This window comes from Sebastes umbrosus, chromosome 7 (assembly GCF_015220745.1).
Source record: "Sebastes umbrosus isolate fSebUmb1 chromosome 7, fSebUmb1.pri, whole genome shotgun sequence".
Classification (NCBI taxonomy): domain Eukaryota; kingdom Metazoa; phylum Chordata; class Actinopteri; order Perciformes; family Sebastidae; genus Sebastes; species Sebastes umbrosus.
The window spans coordinates 30,241,198-30,265,091 of record NC_051275.1 but is presented as its reverse complement, the minus strand read 5'-3'; positions in this window follow the sequence as shown (position 1 = coordinate 30,265,091).

The window sequence follows — 23,894 nt, the reverse complement described above, 5'->3', positions numbered from 1 at the left end:
ATGGAGGGGGAGGAAGAGGATGATGAGGAGGAGGAGGAAGAGGCACTGTGAGGCTGAAGAGGAGGGAGTTTTTTGCGGTGAGGAGAGTTTGCTTAAAGCGCTGAGCTGTTATTGCAACGGGCGGCTCAGGAATGCGACCGCTCACTACTGCGACCAAAGAGCGAGGGGAGAAGAAATAGAAGGAGAGAGAGAGAGATTGGTAAACCAGAGTGCGACCAGGCTAACCACATTATGTCATCAGGGCTTTATGATCTGCTAATAACCAAATCGTATTGAAGAAAAACACTCTGGTTTCAATTAGAGTCCTCGAACGCTGTTTGACTTTTAGAGGTAGGGTCCATATCATGCTAACCCGGGCTAATTGTCAAAGCATGTGGACATAAAAAAGCCAGAGACGGGCGAGCTAAAGCCACGAATGATGACAAAAGTCAGCACATGTCCCGATTCAACAACATATCTACAATACTGTATCGCTTACATTTCATATAATGCCGCTGTAACATATTTTAAATATTACCGGCCTCAAAGGAATGTAATCCTTTACTCTTAAACTGGCAACTTTAAGAAAAACATGTCAAGACAGGAAAGCAGAACGCTGGCAAAAAGATGAAAATACTCATTTCATTATACATTCTGGAGAAAAACTATTTCCCATGAAGACGCTGTGACCTCAGAATGATACGGTTCAATCAGACTGTTTGGGACAAAAAATCAGTTATTCACATGACACCATGGCCGTAACATTGACGACCCTGAGGTCACGACCTCTGCATTTTTGGGGGAATTGGGGCGTTAAGCAGCCTCGGAGGAGTTAATATTCTACAATTAGAAACGTACACATAACAGATATTTATAGGCTGATTCCAGATGTTTAGACTCAGTTTATAAACAAGCTTTGCCTGTATAAAATTAAGTCTAAAGTCAGATAAGTTTCCTGATTTAAATCAGATCTGATCAAAGAATCAGTGAAGACGACAAAGAAACTGACAAAGCTTTCAATACAAACTGACACTTTAAGATACATAAAAGATGCACATTTCAGCTGGTTTGATACCCAGCCCTAATCAGCATTTCTCCACCAGAACTGTATTCCTTGCAGTGAGAGGATGGCTTTGAAACGGCATGTTTAGAAATATAATTCTACAGTATAGTTGCAATTTACACTTATTCTCATTATCGATTGATCTATTGATTGTTCATTCATAAAATGTCCAAACTGAAAATGGTAAATGGACTTGCATTTATATACTGTAGCTCTTTTCTAGTTTTCTGACCACTCAAAGTGCTTTACATGTCAGCATCCACACATCTAATCTAAATGCTCATTCACACACCGATGACACTGCCTTCGGGGGGCAATTTGGGTTTCAGTGTCTTGCTCAAGGACACTTTGACTGGAGGAGCTGGGGAACAAACCACAGATTTTCCAATTAGTGGATGACCCGCTCTACCTCTGAGCCACAGCCGCCCCTATAATGTCAGAAAAAAGAAACTTAGCTAAAGCCCTGCATATCACTGTTCTTTGACAACTACGGCTTTTATCCAGGGTTAAGTCCTTTTTATCTTTTAATGATTCTGAAAAGGTAATGCATGCTTTTATCACCACACGTCTTGATTATTGTAATGCACTTAACGTTGGTGTTAGCCAAGCCTCTTTGTCTCGCCAGCAGCTTGTTCAGAATGCAGCAGCTCGTCTTTTAACTGGTACACTTAAATGTTAGCACATCTCCCCTTTTCTGGCTTCTCTTCACTGGCTCACTGGGCATTTTAGGATTGATTTTAAGATATTATTATTAACATAAAAATCGTTAAATGGGAAAGCTCCAACTTTTCTCTCAGACCTTTTAAAACCACATCTTTTATCAAGGACACTCAGATCCACTGACCAGTTGCTTCTGACTGTCCCGAGGTCTAGGTTGAAGCTCAGGGGTGACCGAGCCTTTTCAGTTGCAGCTCCAAATCTCTGTAACGCTCTGCCTCCAAATGTTCGGCTGTCCCCCACACTGCCTGTTTGTAAATCAAACCTCAAAACGCACTTTTATTCCTTGGCTTTTGGCTTGGCATGAGAGTTGACCATTTTAATCCTTTTTCCTTTCCTATTGGTCTTAACGCTTTTATTATTTTAATGTCCTGTTGGCTTTAAGTCGGTCTTAGTTATTTTATTGTGTTGTTTTTTATGTTTTTATGTATAGTTGTACAGCACTTTGGTCAACTTTTGTTATTTTTAAATATGCTTTATAAATACATTTGGATTGGATTGGATAAGTTATTACCATGCATTAATTCAGGTTTAATCTCCAGTCATAGTCTGACTTCTATATGAGGTTCCAATACCAACATCAATCAAGTTCTGTGTCTTTACCGTGTCCCCTCACTGCTTTGTGAAGCGAGGTTAAAGGAGGTGAAAAGATCATCTTAGTGAGAGGGTCATTTTTACCATCAGCTACCATGCTAGACAGCTAGCTTGCTGAGGTTAATTACACATCTTATTCTAATGTCTGTTATCAGAATCAGAATCAGAAATACTTTATTGATCCCCGGGGGGGAATTGGGACGTTATCACAGTCGTTACCATGCACACTTCTGAGATGACGGCAATGACGGCCCAAATTATGAAATGTAGGAATGTGAGATACATTTGATTTCATGGTGGCTAGTTGTAGTGAGGTGATGCTGTTCTGTGCTCCGAATGGGTGTCTGTTTATAACACACAGACAATGATAATGATAGTGAAGAACTAGTAGAAAATCAGTATAGTATTAGGAGCTTCTATCTGCAGATACTGATATTGATAATATATATTTAGAGAACCTTATGTTGTCTGTTATTTTAACCAATAATAGAGACTTTACTACATGTCTTGGGATTTGGGAAGTGAAAACGTTGAACCCCAATATTTCAAAACCACTCAGATATCAGAATCTTTACTCCTTATAAGTTATAGATTCAATAACGCTCTAATATGATAGGTTGTGTAACAGATCGAACCTCAGAAGCCACAGAGGGGGCAGACAGCGGTCACCGCAAAAACACTGAATCGGATTTAATCCAATTAATGTTTGATGCTGTTTGGCTGCTGGGAAGAGCCTGAAGAACAAAGATACTGTGGTAGAATTTACCCCCAGACATGCCAATGTTGATCATTTGATTAGGTACTTTTAATTAGCGGCTAACACAACCAGAAAACATCCTGAGACAAATCACTCGGAGCAGCTCGAAACCGAGGGCGGAAGGGAGGGGACTGGGCGGCGCTAACCCATCCATCACGCTGTCTCAAAAGGTCTCTAATTAGCCGGGGCCAATCAACAGAGGCAATCCATCAGCCCTCATGTCGGCCTCGGCCAATCGCGGAGCACCATTAGTCACCGTCTGAGGCCGCCCGAGCCAATGGCGCGGCTGGATGATGGAGGGAAGCGAGGGCTGGCTGCCAGGGATGCAGAGGTTTTAGAGGACGAGGGGTGGAATGGGCCGTGACAGCTTTATTCATCCGACGCTTAAACGGCCTCAGAGGAGAGGCAGAGAAATGTCAACGTGGAGAGGACGATTACTAGAGATATCGATCCCCGGTCCTTCCCTGAAAAGAAAAGAAAACACTCCACCTCCTCCTCCTACTCCTCTGCCTCGACACTCCCTGAGGCCGGCTCCGGTAGACGCTGGGAGACAGGTGGAGGAAAGAGGGAGGGACGGCGGATGCTCTGTCCTCCTCATTCATCCTCTTCCCTCACTAGTGCTCTTGGGTTTTTTGCTGGCAGTGCATCTGCTTTACAGCAATACAGATAATGCTTACCCAAGGCCCTTCTCTGGCTTCGGGCCGTCAGAACAACTGTGGCAAGGAGACACGGGCCAAAATACAAAACACTCAGCAGGGGTGGAAAAAAAAGGGCACTGATTAAAACAACGGTAAGGAATAAGCACCATAAAACACTCGTGACATGGCAGACTTGTCTGCAAAGTTTAATGAAGCCAGAAGCCATTAGGATTATATTTCGTTAATGGTAATTGCTCGCTCATATTGCTTTTTAAGTGTTTCTTTCCGTTCATTAAAAAGCCAGACAGGCTTAGAGGAACAAAGTGGTAAGGAGGGAATGACAGACACGCAAAGTCACTCAGTGCCCACGTTTCAAACACACACTGGGTTCAATGTTACTATGTATTATACACACTAACACCGTGGTGACATCAGCACTTAACAGCACACTTCATGCCAGTTGTATGGCACCTGGTTTTTCAGATTATTTTTTTTGTTCACAAGTGTATAAGTATGTCACACTACACTCATACACTCCCAAACACTGATTTAAGTGTGCACTGCTGCTATGTACATTTTACACAATAAGATATTGGTCATATTTATATTAAAACTCACTCTTAAGGTTTCCTGTGGAGTTTTTGACCACTAGAGGTGCTACGGAGGAGGGTTTTTAGGAGTGGATCCCAGTTTAATTTGAATCGTGCATGCACAAGAGAAAGCCAACGTAATCTCATACAACGGTTCGTATGATCTCTTACGAAAAAGTTATTCCTCCTTTTACATTTTCCAGCAATACCTGTCAATTTCAGCTTGTTACATGCATACAGTCTTTTCAAAATAAACGTCCGTCTTCACAGGAAACAACTTCCTTAGGTTTATTCAAGAAAGCTTAGTTAGGCTTCGAAAAAGATCAACTCGGTTAGGTTTAGGTAACAAAACTACTTAGTTAGGTTTAGGAAAATATTGTAGTTTGGAATTTACGTGACAAATAAATCTACGTTGACTTCTGCTTTCAAACGGGACACGAACGCCAATCTCCTCAAGAATTTCTTGTGTTTGCTGCTCTTCATATTTCCTGGTTCACAATCATGTGGATTTCATACAAATTGATTTCATGGAATATGCACAGATTACAGTGCATTACTTTTTGTAGATATAGCTACGAACAGTGATATGAGATCAGCCCGAGAAGGCATACACATTCCTATTAATGTTTTTTTTTTGCTTTTGATTGACAGTCGGTGGTGGTAACATGCAAAGAAGCAGAGTAATGTGGCCGCAAAGGCTAGCAAACATGAATGTAACCATAAAAACATGCAACATTAAAAATATTCCCAAAAATCTGATTTCTGAGTAAAGAAGTGCATTGAAGTTGTTTTTTTAAGCCTCAAGGACACACATAATCCGTTTTGGTGAGAAACACTGAATGTTTGTTTACAACAAAACTCCACAGGGCACCTTCAATTTTTACAACTTCTCTTATTTTGAAAGATTTTGACTTTCACCTTCCTTATTTACCGTAGTTGTGCACACACACAGTTTTCCTGTGCAATGATTGATTATTACAACTTTTCGAGTACACTCACTTTCAAGTTTGTCATTTTATTATAGTATATATTACATTATTTAATTATGTAAATAGCTAAAATCATGGCTTGTTTACAGCCTGTATAATCATCTAACTGCTCGTCTTTGTTGCTCAGTGGACTCCTTTGTAGAGATGTTGCCATGCAGGCTTCAGCAATTACTTTGTTGAACAAAAACTAATATTATCTGATAGAAATGATGGACAAAACTATGAAACAGACCTAAATTGTAATGAACCTTTTACTCATTTGAACACAAAGACACTACTTTCACACTGTTATGTGCATAGAACAAACTAAGTGTGTGCTTTTTTTACAATAACATCCGCTCTTTCCCTGGCACCCATTTATCCACACACACACTGAAACATGTAGAGATGTATGTAATCATCATCATAATCATAACATGTGCAAACACACACATGGTTGCTTCCTCGCATCCTATTTTCAGCCACTTTCCTCTCCCTGTCTCTCACTTTCTGTCTCACTCTCTCTCTGTTACACCCACACATGCTGGTCCAGACGCTGCGCTGTGGGTGAACCTGGGCGGTGTTTCCTGATGTCATTAAGTGTGGGTTCTCCAGGGCCACATTGCCACATTTCACTCTACTACAGCTGCTGCTCAGGCCAAGTCCAGTAATCACTACTTACCAGCCACTCGGAGCCACAAGCACGCCAGCGGAGAGAGGCTCCAGGAACCTGCACGCGGGGCCAACTCGCTCAGCTCCACGTCAATCAAGTCCTCTCAGAGAGGAGCCTGATACCAACAGAGTCTCTGCTCAGCCCAAACACAGTACATGATAGCTTGTTTACATGAGCTGGCAGCATCCATGAGCAGATGTCTATCTGCCAGCATTGAGTTCTGATGTCGTTGACACAATCTTGAGCCGACATTTTGAAAAGAAATCGGTAAAATGGAGGACAGCTAAAACCACAAAGCCCAATAACAGGACGCTGAGTTTCCTCATGGGTCTGCTGCTTCATTCATCTCTTTCCCCGGCTGCTGTTATTGGAGCTGACCCCTCACCTGGCCCGTTCAGAGACGGCTGGTCCGACGCATATTCTCCATCAGTCGTTGGTTAAATATCGGAGCCAACAGGATGTGACCACACAGACGGGAGACGTATATAACATTTATTGAGGAAGGAAAAAAGCAAAAAGAAGTCAAACAGTCCTAACAGTTTGTTTTTGTGGTGCTGATTGCAGCTCAATCTACAGGAAATGTATGCAGCCGGTGAAGCAACAGTGTTTCAAAATGAGTGTTCTTGTGGTTATCAGCATCTGGCTGGAACAATGGATGACATAATTATACTGTACACATCTGGAGGGATGTGGGTATGTGTGTAAATGTGTGTGTGTGTGTGTGTGTGTGTGTGTGTGTGTCTGGCTCTGAAACTAGAGCTAACATGTCACTGTTATCATGAGTCTTTATGCTAAGCTATCCGGCTGATGCTACCCAGTCTCACAGGAAGGCGTATTAATAGCACGGCATTACAATGTCATTTCGTGTGTCATAAAGATGCATCTTTAGGCTTTTCGTGTGTGATCTGTATGCCACTTTTCACGTAATTTGTACGCCACGCAACAAAACTACGGTAACGTCCACAGTTAGGTTTAGGCAACAAAGCCACTCACTTACGTTTAGGTAAAAACGTCATGGTTGGGCTTAAAATAAGTATAATAAATAAACTAAGTTAAATATGTAAGGTAACAACGCAACATAAGTACGGAAACGTCACAAACGTCACTAACTTAACTTGCAAAACAAAACACCGGTCTCGAAACACCAGTCTCCTGTAAAAGTCCTTTGTTTGGTGGACCCATCCATCTCCCCTCCCACCCGACATAAGCGGTGTTTCTCACTTTTTATTCTAAATCAATAGCTCTGAGCGTAGCATATTTACATGGATGCGTTCACATAGCAGTCAAAACAGACTACATGGCGTACAAATGACATGAGAAAATCAAGAAAGGTGTTCTTATTCGCAGTAAATGCATTATCATTGCATTCATACACCTTTTCCTGTGAACGGGCTGGCTGCTGGCTGTAGCAGCGTCATATTTGCTGTACAGACATGAGAGTGGTATCAACCTCAATCAAAATCTTTAAAAAATGTGTAGGCTAATTGTTAAGTCAAAGCGGTTTTTCTTTGGTCCTTCAAAGTTGACATGTTGGAGATACAAACTGATGAAAAAAAAAGCTTGTGGGTTGCGGGGTATTAATTTCATACCTGGAAAAAGAAAACTGCTGTAGCCGTTCCTCACAAGACATCAAAACACTGTCTCACTTCTTGGCAGACACAAGTCAAATCAGAGCTGCCAGCAGCAACACTTGGATCGAAAGAGGACAAAAAAAAGAGAGAGAAGGAGAACAAACCATCATCTCAGGTTTACTGCCTCGGAGCGAGAGGGATCGAAATACAAGATACTTGTCGAGTGTGTCGCGTCAATGCCTCAGTTTATACTCTCACTATACGAGCGCTATTAAAGACAGAAGAAAAAGAGAGCCGAGGCAAAGAAAAGAGAGAGGGGAGTAATTTAATTTCATCTGCACTAAAAGGCAGAGTGTTGGCACTGGTCAGTGATCCGCCTCGTTAGCTCCCTACCTCTCTCTCACGCCAGCCAACGCATATTTCACTCGTGAGTAATGTGGAAGATGGAGAGTTTGCCCTCCTCCCTCTGTTCCTCCTCCTCCTCTTCCTCCTCATCGTCCTCCTTTTCTTCTTTGTTCCACCTCTTGCTTATCTGCTCATCATCCAAATCGCCCTCCTACGGTAACACGTTTAAACTTTTGGTTTTGAAGTGCAGATTAAGATCTCAGAACTACATGTTTTTTTCTTTCTTATCAGGAATGAGTGGGATCTTAAAGTGTGTGTGTGCGTGTGCGTGTGCATGTGCGTGTGCGTGTGCGTGTGCGTGATGCAGTTCAATGGGTTATTGTAGCTGCTCCAGGAAGTGTAAAAGGATCAGCGACATTAAATGGCCAACAGGGTCAGATTCCCTTAAGACAAGCCGGGGCAATTAGAGGGAAACAAGACAAGAGACACACACGCACACACACGTTTATGCACATGCACACACACACACACACACACACGCACACACACACACACACACAGACACACACACGTGCATGACCAACTCCCCGATGCACTGTGTATTCCACTTGTGTCTGATAAAAAAACAAGCAAATCCAGATGCACACACACATGCGTTCACACTTGGACAAAACACACAGACCCACACGTGCACTAACCACCACCACACACAAACACACTGTTCGCCAGCGCAGCCACACACACACTTCTCACTTCATCACCCTGCGGGCTTGTTAAAAGCCAGTTTGCAGCGTGCAGTAAAGCAGGGCTACGAGTCGCCGCGGCGAGTCAGGTAACAAATTGGCAGGGCTGTTTTCTATTGCCATTGATTGTGGGAGTGGGTGTTTTTCACCGCCGCCGTCGTCGCCGCCGCCATCGAGTCACCCCGTCGGAGGCCTGCGCTGGAGCGTGAACGAGAGGGAAATGATGGAAACACTATTCATGTCTTTTCTCTCTGTTTCTTTCGCTCGTGTTTGGCGCTTCTCTTTTTCCCCATCGCTTCTCTTCCTGCCTCTCTATCTGTCTGTGTTTGTCTCTCTCTCTCAGCCTCGAGGCCACCAGCCACATTATTAATCTATTACACTCCCGCTCTCCTTCTCTTCTCATTTGCGCTGTCATCATGCTTCCTCCGCTGTGCTTTTTTCTCTTTTTTCACTCTCACTCTGTTACTGTATTTAATTTCAAAGTTCGAACAGAGTTTTAATTCAGTGCAGAGGAGGCGGGGAGTGTTTGACAAGTGCTTTACAAGGCTGGAATTTAAATAATAACCAAACATCACAAATGTCTTTTATTGTAGAAGCTATAGCTGCTCTTAGGTATGTTGTGTTGCTAAACGTAAACCTGCATTTCATTATCTTTTGGTCACTTGGGGGCAGGGCAACAAGCTGTAAACACAACATTGACTTATCACCTTATAATGTTGATGTACGAGTTAACATACATCAATCGCCTATTTACATATTCAGCAGCCACAGAGCAACATTAGCATTTATTCAAAGTTTTGTTTCTGTCTAAAATTCACTTTCCTTTGGCCTTTGGCTGATAAATGCTTCACTAACTTTGTGTGTGTGCTGTTTGGTGCTGGATAGATGGAGACAGGGTTGCCCTGTACGCTAACAAAATTATATTCCCATACAACTAAACTGCACTCTCTCAATTACGTTTGAGGGAAACATATTTTCTCTCGGATTACGGCCGCAGTTTTAAAAACGTGATTAATGTTGTATATTGAAACAAAACACAAATAAAAATGCAACAAAACTACTTGGTTAGGATAAGTAAAAACCTCATGGTTTGGCTTAAAATGAGTACATCCGTTACGTTATTTAAGTTAGGTACGTAAATTAAAATGAGTCAATGGACTTTTGGTTTCACACGGGACACAAACAGCGGTCTCCTGGGTGACTGCAGATTCTATCTATTTATCTTGGTACAAAAGTGTGTCTTTCTGTTTGGTTCTTTTGTTGTTGTTACTTTACTTACTTTCTCCAAAATGTAATAATGCATTATTAGGATTTGATTTGGTTATTATTAGAAAATAAAAATTAGTTGCCCTCAATTGCAGACACATGAATGGACTTTAAGGCGCAAACTGAAGTGGAAACATTAAAAAATGATCCATATGGTCGGTGCATTAATTTCAGTCTGGCCTCTAGCTAAAGAGAGACTTTTTAACAGAGCTTTACAAAAACATGAGAAGAGGATAAAGTCTTTACTGTATTGTTTAATCAATAAAACAACTCCTCAAAACTTCCAAGACATGAAGATGAAACAGATTTTGTTCGGCTTGCTTGTTACGACTCTGTAAAGCAGCAAAACAACAAAAGCTCCCAATAACACGGGGTCATTTCACCATAAAACCCTAAATGGGCTGAAGAGAGAGGAAACCAGAGAAGAAAGAGCTCAGTCTGAAATGTTAAGACGGCTCCATTTCCTGATGGGCAATCACAGGCTGGTCGTCCAGGCTTTGCTCAATGTTCAGTGTGTGTGTGTGTGTGTGTGTGTGTGTGTGTGTGTGTGTGTGTGTGTGGACGCCAACCCCCCCCCCAAACACCTATATGATTACAGCCTGGCTCTCCGGTCTCTCTTCTTTTTTTTACATTGCGTCCAGACGGGGCACGACTGGCCCCTTTGATTGGACGCGGGGCCGAGCTGAGGACGCGGCTGATTGGACGCAGCACCGACAGATGGACGAACAGACAGTGAGGTGCAGACAGGAGACGTTCCTGAATCCAATTATGCAAGCCTCTCCCTCTCTCTCCCTCTCTCTTCCTCTCTCTTCGTCTCTAATTTTTTTTCTCTTTCGGTTAACGCTCGCTGCCAGACTTTCCCTCAATCCGTCTCTACAATCCATCATCGTGAACGGCATCACCAATAGGGCAAAAATTAATGCCATCCACAACCCTGTCTCCTTCCCTCCACACACACACACACACACACACAGACATGTTGTAGCGACAGCCCATAATTCTGCGTGCTCTGACCCTGACACGGTGAAACATAAAACACTCTATTTAAAGGGCATAAGCAGATTTTACAGCGATGCATGTCAACCTATGCGCCTAAAAGATGCACAAACACATACATACACGTCTTTACTGTGACCTGCTACACTTGTGAAGACCAAGTAAGGTTAAACACGATGAAATGAGTCAGACAGGTTAATAAAAGGACAGAAATACGAGCATACACAGGTACTTTTTTGTGTCTAAAATGCTGTTTTTCTTGCTATGTGTGGGCAAGGCTTTCTGTTTAGTGAAGCAGATGGTGATGGAGCGAGAAAGAGAGGGAAAAAAGAAGTGGATGGGACTCTTGTATGGAGGAGTTTATACTTTATGTCTCTCCAAATTGGAGCCCTTGGCAGTTCCCGGTCTCGCTCATACATACATGGCAGCAGATCAATCTCTCAGCCCTTTTCAGACGCTCCCTATCTTGAGATCCGCGACTGTGAATGTTCCCTATTTGCATGTGTCACCGGGCATGAACTCGCCTATGGGTGCACACACGTGTCAAGTTTAGGGCGAGGAAGGGAAAGAGAGCGTAAAAAGAAATGAGAGCGCGGAGAAGCCGGGTGCACTGAGGAGTCACTTCATGTCTCTCCAAACTGGAACACTTGACTCCAGATCGTTGGCTTATTCCTCATGCCACCCGGCTGCCAAGTCAGATTATTATCCCACTGTACTTGGAGAGTGAGCGCTCTCGGTTTTCCTCTGCCAGTCTGCTCTTACTGGGATATGACGGAGTGCTTCAGGATGCTGCTGGTGACGGGGGGGAACGCATTGTCTGGGTCTGATTGTCCTTCCTTTGTGCAATCAAGAAGGCTTGATTTGGGGACATATTTCCTGATCCGATCATTAACAATTGAACACACTTTCATGACTAACTGTATTATTGTAGCTTTGAGGACGTCCACTTTTACTGCAGCTTAATGGTTGTCTTTGGCTTTCCGTTCCTGTGCACACTAAAACACACATGCTAAGCTTCCTGCAGCGGTATTGTCTGGACTTTTCTTGACATTTCCTGCACTTTTTCTTTCATTAATGAGTCTGGTGTCCAGTAGGAAGGCACAAAGAAGCACGCAGTGTGAGGGCTGAGGCCTGTCCAAACAGCTGCTGCAAAGATTAACTACCTCTGAGATTTGTTCTAGTATTAACAAGAGAAATGACAATGGGCTGCAGGGGGACGTGTTAGCATAAGGGAGAAAGCAGGAGGGTTGGCAAATGTGTGCAAAGGACATTTACAATCTATTAGTATTTTACAGGATGACTTTGTGGCAGCGCTGGGATCTGTTTCTGTATCAGGGGGAAAGAGACGTGCTTGTTAGCGGAGGCTTTATTTGTCTTGTTGGAACAAGTGAACGGCAGAAATATGAAATGAAAAATCCACATTTTCACACTGTATTTGTTTTAAAAAAAGATCAGTATACAGTTTGTTAGGCTGGTTGTTTTGGTTATGTTACAATGTTCTGCATGCGATATGAATGTTCTGTGCTGTAGATTATAATAGCTGCCATTTGAAACATGATATATTTTATTGTAATATGAACATTATTCTTTCAAGGACTCAGTTGAGATGTTATTTCCATCGTAGAGGCAGCAAAAAGAACATTTGCATTTTGCTCCTACAACAGATGCTGCTCGTTGGCAAACACCTGACTCTGTGTTCTTGCTATTGTCTATAATTTTGCAATTATGTATGTGGATTTAGGACAGAATAAATCACACCCAATTAAAACACAGAGTTATTCAGTGGTGGTAAAAAATGCAGCTGCAAATAGCATTGTGACCAAGTTAATCATTATATAACACATAACCATCCATCAGCTGCCTATGCCCTCCCTATTTCCAAACAATTAAGTTTATATAGTACTGGTTTGCAACAACAATGCAATAAATGTGAAGCTTCCTGGATAATATCTTTTATCCACATGTTTAATCAACTTTTTGAGCCTTTATGTGCTGCGCTTTTTAATTAAAATATCTGCAGAACCGAAATGTTTAATACTGAATGTATCCGCATAACATTCACTGACAATATATTTAATTTGTTTTCTAAACCATGGTGAAAGTTTTTATGGGTCTTTTTAGGCAACTCAAAGCACTTGGCTAGGAACGTGATAAAGTTGTCATCTTTGTTCAACTTTATTATTATTAAACCAAAACCACGATCTTTCCCTTTAAGTTAAACAGGAACTTGGCTTCAGACTTAAAAGCAGTGTTTCCCCCCTTACCACACCCAACAGTGACATCACAGTGTACTTACTGACACACCCCAAAGAGTACATTTCTACATCATGTCACATGTCACTCTGTGTTCTGCTGTTTTTTCCTTGTGTGTGTGTGTGTCTGTTCTATGTGTTTGTGTTCTAGGTGCAGCTCCCTGGCTGCTGATTGAAGGCAGCTGTGTGAAGCTGTGGGTTGGGTTCTATATAGGAGGCTCGATACTCTTCCCACAATCTCTCTTAGCTCTCTGACGCAAGACGCAGCTCTTTGTGTACTTTTTGTCTTGTTGTAAATAAATGTGTGGAACTATGTTGCATTTAACCTGGTGTTGTGTCCGTCCTTATGTTGCGGCTTTCAAGCCAGTCGTAACAATGACTACGAGGTGCAGCCTGGTCTTCTAAAAATGATGTTCCCATATAACAAAACTGCATTTCTCAATTACATTTTGAGGTAAACATATTTTCTCCTGGATTACATTTGTTTTAGACATATGACAAATGTTTGTTTGTAATCATAGTCTGTGGAAGAAACTCAAGACTGTCACCCAAGAGACCAATGTTTGTGCCCCGTATGAAAACAAAAGTAACCATTGACTTATTTTAATTGACGTCTGTAACTTGAATAATGTAACAAACCATATGTTTTACTAAACATAACCAACTAGTAGCTTTCTAGTAGTAGTAGTACTACTTTTGTTTCCATTTACAAATCACCAATTTACAAACCACGTATTTAAAACTGCGACTGTAATCCGAGAAAAAATATGTTTCGCTCGAAACATGATTGAGAATGCAGTTTAGGTGTATAGGTATGTCATTTTCTAGGAGACAAGGTTGGGTTACAAGGTGAGAAGTTAAACTACTGAAGGTCTGCAAAAACAAGATTTCCAGCTGCTGTTCAGTTGCTCTTTAATCAAAGTGTTGAATTTAACTACACAGGTTCAGGATGAGAACTCCTGTCTCTGGTCCAACTGGATAAAACGTTGCCAGTGAACATAATCCACTCAGTAATTACCTTTCCCCCACAACATATTAGTCTATAAACATAATTTATAGAGGACAGGCTTGGTCCATGACAGTTATTATGTAAACTGCATCTTACATGCATCACATACAAACCGTAGTAGTATATACAGTAACATCCAGGGTCCATACACAGAGGCTTCTTATAGTTCTGTGAGGAAGAAGCCACTACGAGCACCGCTGTGAGCAGACCAGTCATTACTCACTGGATGTAGGCAGAAAGAACACAGAGGAGTTCTTCTCACTTGCACGATTAACCTGACCTTTTCTAACTACAATGTATTAAGTTAGAGGATTTGGATAAATGGCCTGAGAAGGCTAATTAAGCTCCACTAATCTGTGAAGGCAGCGCTATGATCTCAGCAGGAACACCCTCTTTAGGAAAGACCAAAAAAAGAAGATTTTTACAGTGTACTATTTTCATCTCTGGGTTTGTTTGGTTGTTTTTATATAATGTAGACTTGGTCAAACACAAACAACGGAAATAATATTACTGGAAATTTTTCAGTTGCAAAAGAAGAGCAATGCTGTTTGCAAAGGTCCAGCTGTGGTGTTCGTCTCTCAGAGTCAAGAAGTAAGGGCCTCCTTGTCGAGAATCCATTTTGAACTATGAGTTTAAACAACCTCAGAGGGAGAAAGTAACCGTTGAAAAGACTGTATCACACATTTCAACACCACAAGACATGTTGCATTTAAAGTAAGGGGACGAGAACAACTTGCTCTTTTGCCCTGTAGTGGTATTACTCTCTCTGGGGGTTGAAGGAAAGCAAGAGACGACTTGTTGAGGGGAAAAACTGATTAAATCTAACATTTGTAAAAGTATCTGTGGGAGGATTTCACAAGATTAGACGATGAGTGACCCGTGCCTTTTACATAAATTAGCAACAACAGAATGTGCGGCTTTGTTTCTCATGTTATGTACCTTTTACTAATCCTCTGCTCGCTGGAGAATGACAGGAAACGCTGTGGACATATTTTTTCACGAGTCCACATTTTGCTTGTGAGGATACTAGCTGACTGATGGAGATGACAGCGAGGCCTGGCTTCAGTCAGCATCAAAATGGACGGAGGTCAAGGTTCAGCCAGGAAGTTACAGAGTGATGCTGTCGCTGAGATGGAAGGACAAACATAGACGGAGGGGGGAAGGAGATGAAAGGAGACAAGAGAGACTGATGGAGGCTCGTGATGCTGACAGAAAAAAATGTTTTCTAAACAGAGATGGTGAGTGAGGGAGACTAGATGGTAGATACAGAGAGGAATGCTTCTGTGGACCATAAGAGGTTAATAAACCACGGTACATATGTGATTGACACGACAGTAGTTTAGAAAACACTAAATGCATAATTTGAAAGTTGAAAATTGAAAGATATTTTGTAGATTTACTAGATGATAGTGTTACTGACATAAACAGGTAAGAGTAGGCTCCTATAAAGGGACTATTATGGTGACAAAATAAAGAATGCCATTTATTTTTTTGCAGATAATACTGTGAATTACACTTCACTTGCAAGGCTAGGTTATGTGTATGTGCTTGAAACCTCAGTGAACAGCATTGGTGTTCATTACCATTAGCGGTTTGTGAGCTGATAAAAGTCACAGACTATTAAATGTGTTAATGGTTATCATTAATGGTCAGTTAAAGTCAGTAAATCCTGGTAAAATGTTCATCAACCAGGTGATGGTCCGGCTGTGCCTCGCCCATATTTCTAATGTTGTCTGTTTACCCCTTCCTTGTGTTTCTGGTTTGGTCTCCTGTTTGTTCTCTCTCTGTCTGGACGTAACGCTCCATCTCACTCCTGCTGCCAATCAACCTGCACACCTGAGCCCCGTCCACTCGTCAGGCTCCTCCAGTACATCTACTCCAGCTCTACACTCCTGTCTTCTCCAGATCATTCAGTTTGCCGACGTCGTACTATAATGCTACAGCCAGTTTTACCTGTGCCTCAGGTTTCTCTCGCCCAGCGCCTCACCGGTCTGCTTCCCAGCCGACAGCTCAGCTCTCTCAGCCTGCTCCGCTCCACCTCATCCCCGGATCAACCCGTTTCACAAATAAAGCCGCTTGCAAACTTTCTGCTAACCTCTGTCTGTGTTTCCAAAAATCCACTCTGCACAACAAACCCCTTGTGCTGGTATGTTACGGCTTTTGTTGTGACCTGTAAACAACGTTTTGTGTATTTAGAGTGTGTTAAAGACTAGAGACTGTTTGGGAGCAATCTCTATAAGCAGATCTGCACATGAATGCAGAATCTGGAGGCAACGGGACAAGATTTTGGTATCTGAAGCGTTCTGGTTTATGCTTGTATAGTCCGAGTAGTTGGCTGTTGAGCAACCACTTTTGAGCGTGCATTGGTTGAAAGCACGTAAACCGTCCCTGTTGAGAGCAAAAGAGGCAGATCTGGTTGTACATATCAACTCCAACTCCATTGTCTTATTTCAAGTTGCACCAATAAAGTCAATAAAAGCTTTAAAAATTAATCTTTTAAAATAAAAAAAGCAATGAGCAGGCCCGAATACCTGCTGGCTACACCCCAAAAATATTGGCCATTGCTCCCAGAGGCTAAATCGACCTCAGGCCGATAGCCAATGCTACCTCAGCCAAATGCCGTTAAAGAGGTAATTCAAGGTTTTCAATCTGTAAACAGTTGATCAGATAATTAGGTGGAGCATAGACACTCATACAGATGTGAAAATATATTTATTGTGCTATATTTAATGTGTTTTTTGTAGGTTTTTGTAAAGAGAAATTGTTACTGACGTGGACCAAAAACAATGACAAATTTGAGCATACCTGAAGAGTGAAAGTGGAAATCTTTGGGTTCCTTGTTCTGTTTTTCTTTCATGTGAAACAAAGCATCAATATTAAAACACACAGGTGTCTTAAGAGCAGCAAATGGAAAAGCTTTTATAAACTCGATCACCGACAGAGAAGCAAAAGTAGATTTATTTGTTTACAAGAAAATGTTTCTGATTATTTCCTTCAGTACAGGAAATAACAAATCCGGGGGTTTGCAAGCAACGTGTCAGATGTGAGAAATAAAAAAGGAGTGATATTAATTTAAGTGTTATTGCCCAACTGTGATTTTTATGGGATGTGAATGGTTGTAATGTGTCATGGGGTTTCACCATATGTGGCTGAGAATATGGGAGCGTCGTGCTGCTTGTTGCCTTGTGTGCCGCGCACAAACAAACCCTGATTCATGAGAAATAGGCCGCCATAATCAATCATCTTCAAACTCGTATTTACAGGAGAACAGCGTGTGTGACAACGAGATCAGCCAGCTGTCTGAGCAAAACACGCACAAACATATAGACACACAGTCACTCGCACACATAGGAAAGGCACATTTACACTGACAAACTTTAATATTCACGTGAACACTAAGTGCACACACACATACACACACAACAGGGAAACAAGCCATCAGCAGCACTCATTGCCAGTGAAGTGTGGTATTTCCTGCCCCGCTGACACATATTCACGACACACACACACACACACACACACACACACACACCCTCGTCACCTCGACTTCCCTTAACAAATGTGCAGAGCAGGCCCCTGGATGTATACAGTAGTGTTAACAGTTAGGTCTTGTTGATTTAACACTTAAGGGAAAAAGCTGAGACATAAGTGTTATTCTTAGCTTTCCTCAACAATAATAGATATATAACTATACATATATATATAGAGAGAGGGTAAAAAGATCTGCTGAGGTGCATTTTGAATGTGATATGACTCAAGGGGCAGAACGTAGGAAATATATGAAGTTGAACACGTCTCCATTCAGAGAGATATTTACCCTTGTGTTCTGTTGACATGACCTTTACTTCCTCACACAATTAATACATTTTCCCCCTTAGTTTCTTATCTTTTTACCTTATTAAAACACAGTATGTTGAAGAGTATTAAAGTGTTAAACCTTCTCTTTGCCACACAGTTGTTTTTATTGTAAAACACTTTGTAACTTTGTTTTTGAAAGGCACTTTTTAAATAAAGTTATTGTTATTAAAGTGAGCTTCCACCAGGACCCCAACCAGAACATTAGGTTCTACACTGTGATTTAGAAATGATAAATATTGGGCTTATTAACCTACAGTATTTTGAATACAGTAGAATATCAACAATATCAGGTCTCTTTGATAATAAAAAGATCTGAAACTGATGACTGAATATTGAATTGTGGTGCTGCGAGGAGATAACTGAAGGAAGTGATGGACGTCCACGCCCTCGACGCAGACACACCGCTGCTGCCAAGAGAGACAGAGAGAGAGAGAGAGAGAGAGAGAGAACGACGCACGCTTCACCCCTCAGTCACTGAATACTGTGCCAACATTGGAGATTAAACATGAGGAGGCAGACCGCTGTCTGCTGGTTTGTGGTATGAAGTCATACTGTAGTAGCAGCTATGAGGCTAAATATGGAAGAGCCTCTTTTTTGTGTGTTTTTTTGCTTTTCTTTGTGTTACATTTGCCTTGAATTAACTTTATTCATGGATTAGTTTGGCCTATTAGTACAGAAATCCAGTCTACACACACTAGCGACTGACTCTCAAGTTTGCAACAATATAAAAACATATTAAACATTTGATTTGAATTCAGTAAATAGATTGAAATATTACAGAGACTTGGTTAGAAGTGTGTATACAGTACATGTAAAACTATCAAGCACACCCGAGACGTCAGCTCATTTCTATGACTTAGTGTTTCTCAGAGACACGAAGCCAAGAACAACAAGCGTCTCCGATGAATGGCTGCTTATCAAATGTCTCTCCTCACACTGATCCCACGGCAGGCATGAGTAAATAAAGTGTGAATCGATAGCCGCCATTAACAGTAACCTTATCTACTGAGCCCGGACAGTAAATCTACTTCATGTGACGCGTCAAGACATGAACCCAAACACAGGCTCATCCCTCAGCAGCTGGCAGCGATGATGACGGAAGGTTATATTACTTCTATTAGTCAGAACATGAAACCAGGTGATTACCTGCCGCGCTTCAATAAACTGTTAAAGCGTATCACAAAATGATTCGTCTCTAATGGAGGGCAACATAAATGCAAATGGGGAGCCATTGTGCTAATTGTTGCTGTCAGATAAGATGCTTGTATGTCTAAAGTGTCGACCTTTTAACCTGAAAGCAGTTTGTTTAGGGGATTTTAAAGGTTTCACAGGTTGGGGAATTTTCTCAACCAAACTTTTGCGAGCTCCTTATAAAGAAAAAAACAAAACATCATTTAAGTTGAAAGCAAAATGCAAGTTTGGTTCACCAAAAAGGCCCAATCAGTCATCTTTTTGACCATATAACCTATAGATAGAATTAATATATGATACTTAATATGATACTTAAACGGTTTGTTCAGCAAGAAAATCTTCCCAAACACCACTTTTATGATTTTTAAAGTGTAAATGCAATCGTTAGGCTACAAACGAACTACGCCACGGTCGCATTACTTCATGTCATCACCACGAAACTTCCAACTTGTCATTTAATTTAGCGCGACAACCCCGACAACCTCTGTAGTCTCATTTAGTCACTTGTTAGCAACCGCCTTTTTTAAAACACGTCAAATCATTTTATGTTGTAAAAAAAAATGTTAAATTCTCTTATTTTGTTAACCACAGACCTTATTTCAAGCATCTAACTAAAAACTCTCCAGACATGGGAACCAGAAGTGCTAAAATGCTAACTCATTCCCAGGTTTTAGGACTCATTCCTGCAGCACTCTATTGCCCCAACTGCTCCTTTAATATAAAGACACACACTTGATTTTGTTTCATGTTGATCAAGTCTCCCTTGAAAGAAGATATTTGAATCTCAACAAGACTTTTACCCGGTTAAAGAAAAGAAAATGGAAATGTAGTAGTTTCTATTGTCATTTTTTTTTTTCATATTTACAAAGAGTGTATTGAGACACCTGTATAGTTGGGTCTCAATAACAGATCTCATCAGTTTCAGGTTGGCAAAACACCCAGATGTGCTAAACTCTGAAGCTAATGACTTTCTTATCTCCTTGCTCTTCTTTATTAGCAAAGCGTAATGTACAAAACATCCAGCTATAATAGCAGGCTTCTCAATTTTAGCCCTCACTTTCCCAGTTGAAATTAAAAATCATTGCCAACTGCAGATTTTATCTGCTGCAGCAAAGTAACTTTAGTAACTAGAGAAAGAATCAACACTCCATAACAGCCCTCTATGATGATGATGATGATGATGAGTGTTTTTGCAGTTCAACAAGACCAACTGAGAGGTGAGATTCCTGTTACTGATCACATCACATTTCAGCAATCTCAGTTCAACTTTTATGCACATTATATCAGCAATTTGAATTTATCAACTTAATCCTCGCTTATTGACATCACACTATAATAGTGTACATGTATGTGTTGGTGTTGTACAGAAGCAGCCCCACATACAGAGGAACAGAGTGCAGAACGGTATTTTCTGGTAGGTAAATATAGCGTAGCAGCTATGGAGAAATGCATTGGACCAGATGCATACACTGTACGATGAGATTTGGCATGAATTTTTGATACACAAACACAATCATGACTGCAGATTGGCACAGGGGACGCCGTGAACACACACATGCTCCCGCTCTCACACACACACGCGCGCACACACACCTACGATGATTTCCCCCCAGACTCCATGTCCTCCACAGTCGAACACATGTCATTTGTATGCCGCCCCTCCAGCACACTGACAGAACGGCATTTGGAAACACTCATCTCCTGATCACATCCCCGCTCTGCTCCCTGTTATTCCCAGACAGGTGTCCCTGCACACACACCCACGCACACACACACGTCACACATATAATTCAATACTGTATACTCACATATTCAAACATAATCCAATTTAAACATCCTCATGCATACTGTGAGCCAACATACTCAAATAAACATAAACAAACTCAAACATACATGTGCTCACACACACACGTGTTCACCCTCCATCTCTATGGCGACTGCTGAGCTCTGACACCATCATGTGTGTTGCTTCTTCACACACACACACACACACACACACACACACACACACAGACATGTGTTGGGAAAGGAGGGGTCTTCCATTCCACTGACTAATGTCTCCCCGTTGCCTTGTTAGCTCTGCACTTGTTGGTGTGTGTATGTACATGCAGGAATCTGCGTACGAATGTGTGTGTTCAGCCAGTATATACATACAGTATATACATATATGTACATACATTGTATATTCATGTTTCTGGGTGCATTCCTGTGTGATAAATTGAGCTATGTGCGCCCAAAGAAAACATAAATCACAAACGTGTGTGCCTTATTCCATGTGTGTGTGTGCAACGTATTCTCATACAACAGTTAGTATGATACCTTACGAAAAAGTTATTCCTCCTTTTTCATTCGTTTTCCAACGAATGTTCATCAACACGCGTAAATTTTCACTTGTTACTGCATACAGTCTTTTCAAAATAAACTTATGTCTTCACAGGAAACAACTTCCTTAAGTTTAGGCAACAAAACTACTAAATTAGGTTTACGAAAAGATCATGGTTTGGCTTAAAATTACTCCGGAAGTGGGGTTATTTACATGACAAATAAATCAACGTTTACTTCTGATTTCACACGGTACACGAACGCCGGTCTCCTGGGCGAAAGTCCGGCTTTTTTTGACCCACCCTGACCTCCTCCCTATGTTGCATTCGCTGCTATTTATATTTCCTGGTTCACAATTAAGAGAATTACACACAAATTGATTTTGTGGCATATACACAAATTACAGTGCATTACTCTTTGTGGGTATGAGACCAGCCTGGTGTGTGTGTGTGTGTGTGTGTGTTTGGCGGTTCCCTTACATCTGCTGTAAACTGGGTTAATGTGCGTGACTGCTTCTAACCGAGGTCACCAGAGAGGGGTGCTTGGGTGATATGCTGATATGTGAAGGGTCACGCACAATCTCCCCTCCACCCCCCACCCATATGGAGTTTACCACACACACACACACTAAACAGGAATGGGGTAATTAATAGCCCCTCTACGCATCACTGATACACCCAGGAGACCTGCCGTTCAAGGAGGGTCTCACACACTTTATCAGAGCAGGTGTGTGTGTCCTGGAGGGTGGGAGGGGTTAACGATGTGTGTGGTGAAAAAAAAAATACTTTCCATTCCAGTTGTTGCTTCTTTTCTTTTTTAAATAAGACTTTTATTCCTATAACTCTTCCTCTAAATGTAAAATAACGTGCACATGTCAATCATCTAGCTCATCACTCATACAAAGATTTTTTTTTTTGTTGTATTTTTCCCCTACTGCTACAGCCTGTTTGACACAAAAAGCAAAAGGAAAGACGCTGCATCCGGCAGCTTTTTTGGCACAGCCAGAGAGCGAAAAACTGGTTGAACTTACCAAAAAGAGCAAGCAGAGAGGTCAACTGCTTTTTCCTTAGCCAACCAATCACAATGAAGAAAACACAGGGGGCACATAGGAGAAACAAAAAAAGACAAATGCTGGCGGCGAAATTGGTCATAGGAGGTAAATACTGTCAAGTGATCTTGTATCTGGAGCAACAGGAATATCTAATGGAATCTGGTGTTAACAGACATAAGGTTTTTGTTTTCCTCACATTAAGGACTCTAAGCGCTTTTATCGGTCAAAGAATGACTGTATGAACACAGCCCAGGTTTAAAGCTCCAACAAGTCCCCCATGCTGTCAACAGAGTTTTCTTAACGGGTCAGTTTGCTTAAAATACCCCAAAACACACATGTTCTTCCTCATCCCTGGTGGTATCTAGCCATATAGATAGTTCTGGTTTTATTTGTCCAGGTTTTGAGACATCTGTCTCTGAGATGTCAGCCTCAACTGACTGCAATTGAGGTGAAGGGAATTTTTTTTGGTGGTGCTCACAGTGGACAATGTTTATTTCTAAACTTCTTAAGCAACATTTGTTTCCAAATGAAAAGTATTCCTTTTATTCTGGATTATTCACAGAGCACACTGTGAACAGTTCTTATAGGGACTATTTTTTCAGCAGAAAGTAGTTCCAGTAAAAACTGTGGACAATGAGGTCTGAGGATTATCCTGAGTAACACTGTAGCAGAAAGACACATAGTTGTTGATTGACCCTACGCTTCAAAATATGACGCTCTAGGTACCCCTCTAGCGTCAGTTTTGGGCGTGTCAGGGATGGCGTGTCAGTTTCCGCTTGTTACATGCATAGTGTCTTTTCAAAAAATATAAACTTCTGTGTTCACAGGAAAAATACTGTTTCCACTTGTTACATGCATACAGTCTCTTTCTCTCAGAATAAACTTTCAATGTACGTTTAACTTACTTAGTTTTAAGGTTTACTTGTGCAAAAAAAACGACTTGGTTAGGTTTAGGAAACAATCATGGTTGGCATTAACATTTGTACGTTTGTTACGTAATTGTCGTAAGTCATGTGGCCCTTAAGCTAAGTGCTCATACATCTATATCAGTCAACATGAGTTTTCACAACCTGGCAACCCAAAAGTTGCTCTTATTATAACTGATCTATACAGCATTAGTAAAGTATTTACTAACCATTAATACATCCATTAGTTACAACTCATAAACTCTTTAGAAGTTGTTCCTACATCTTTGTTTGTCGTTTCCATATATATATTACCAAAAATTAAACTAAGCATCATTTTGAAGCATTCAATTTCCAGTGTGTATATCCCTTCTGCTCTCCCTCCCCGTTTTTGCGTTTTGGTTCG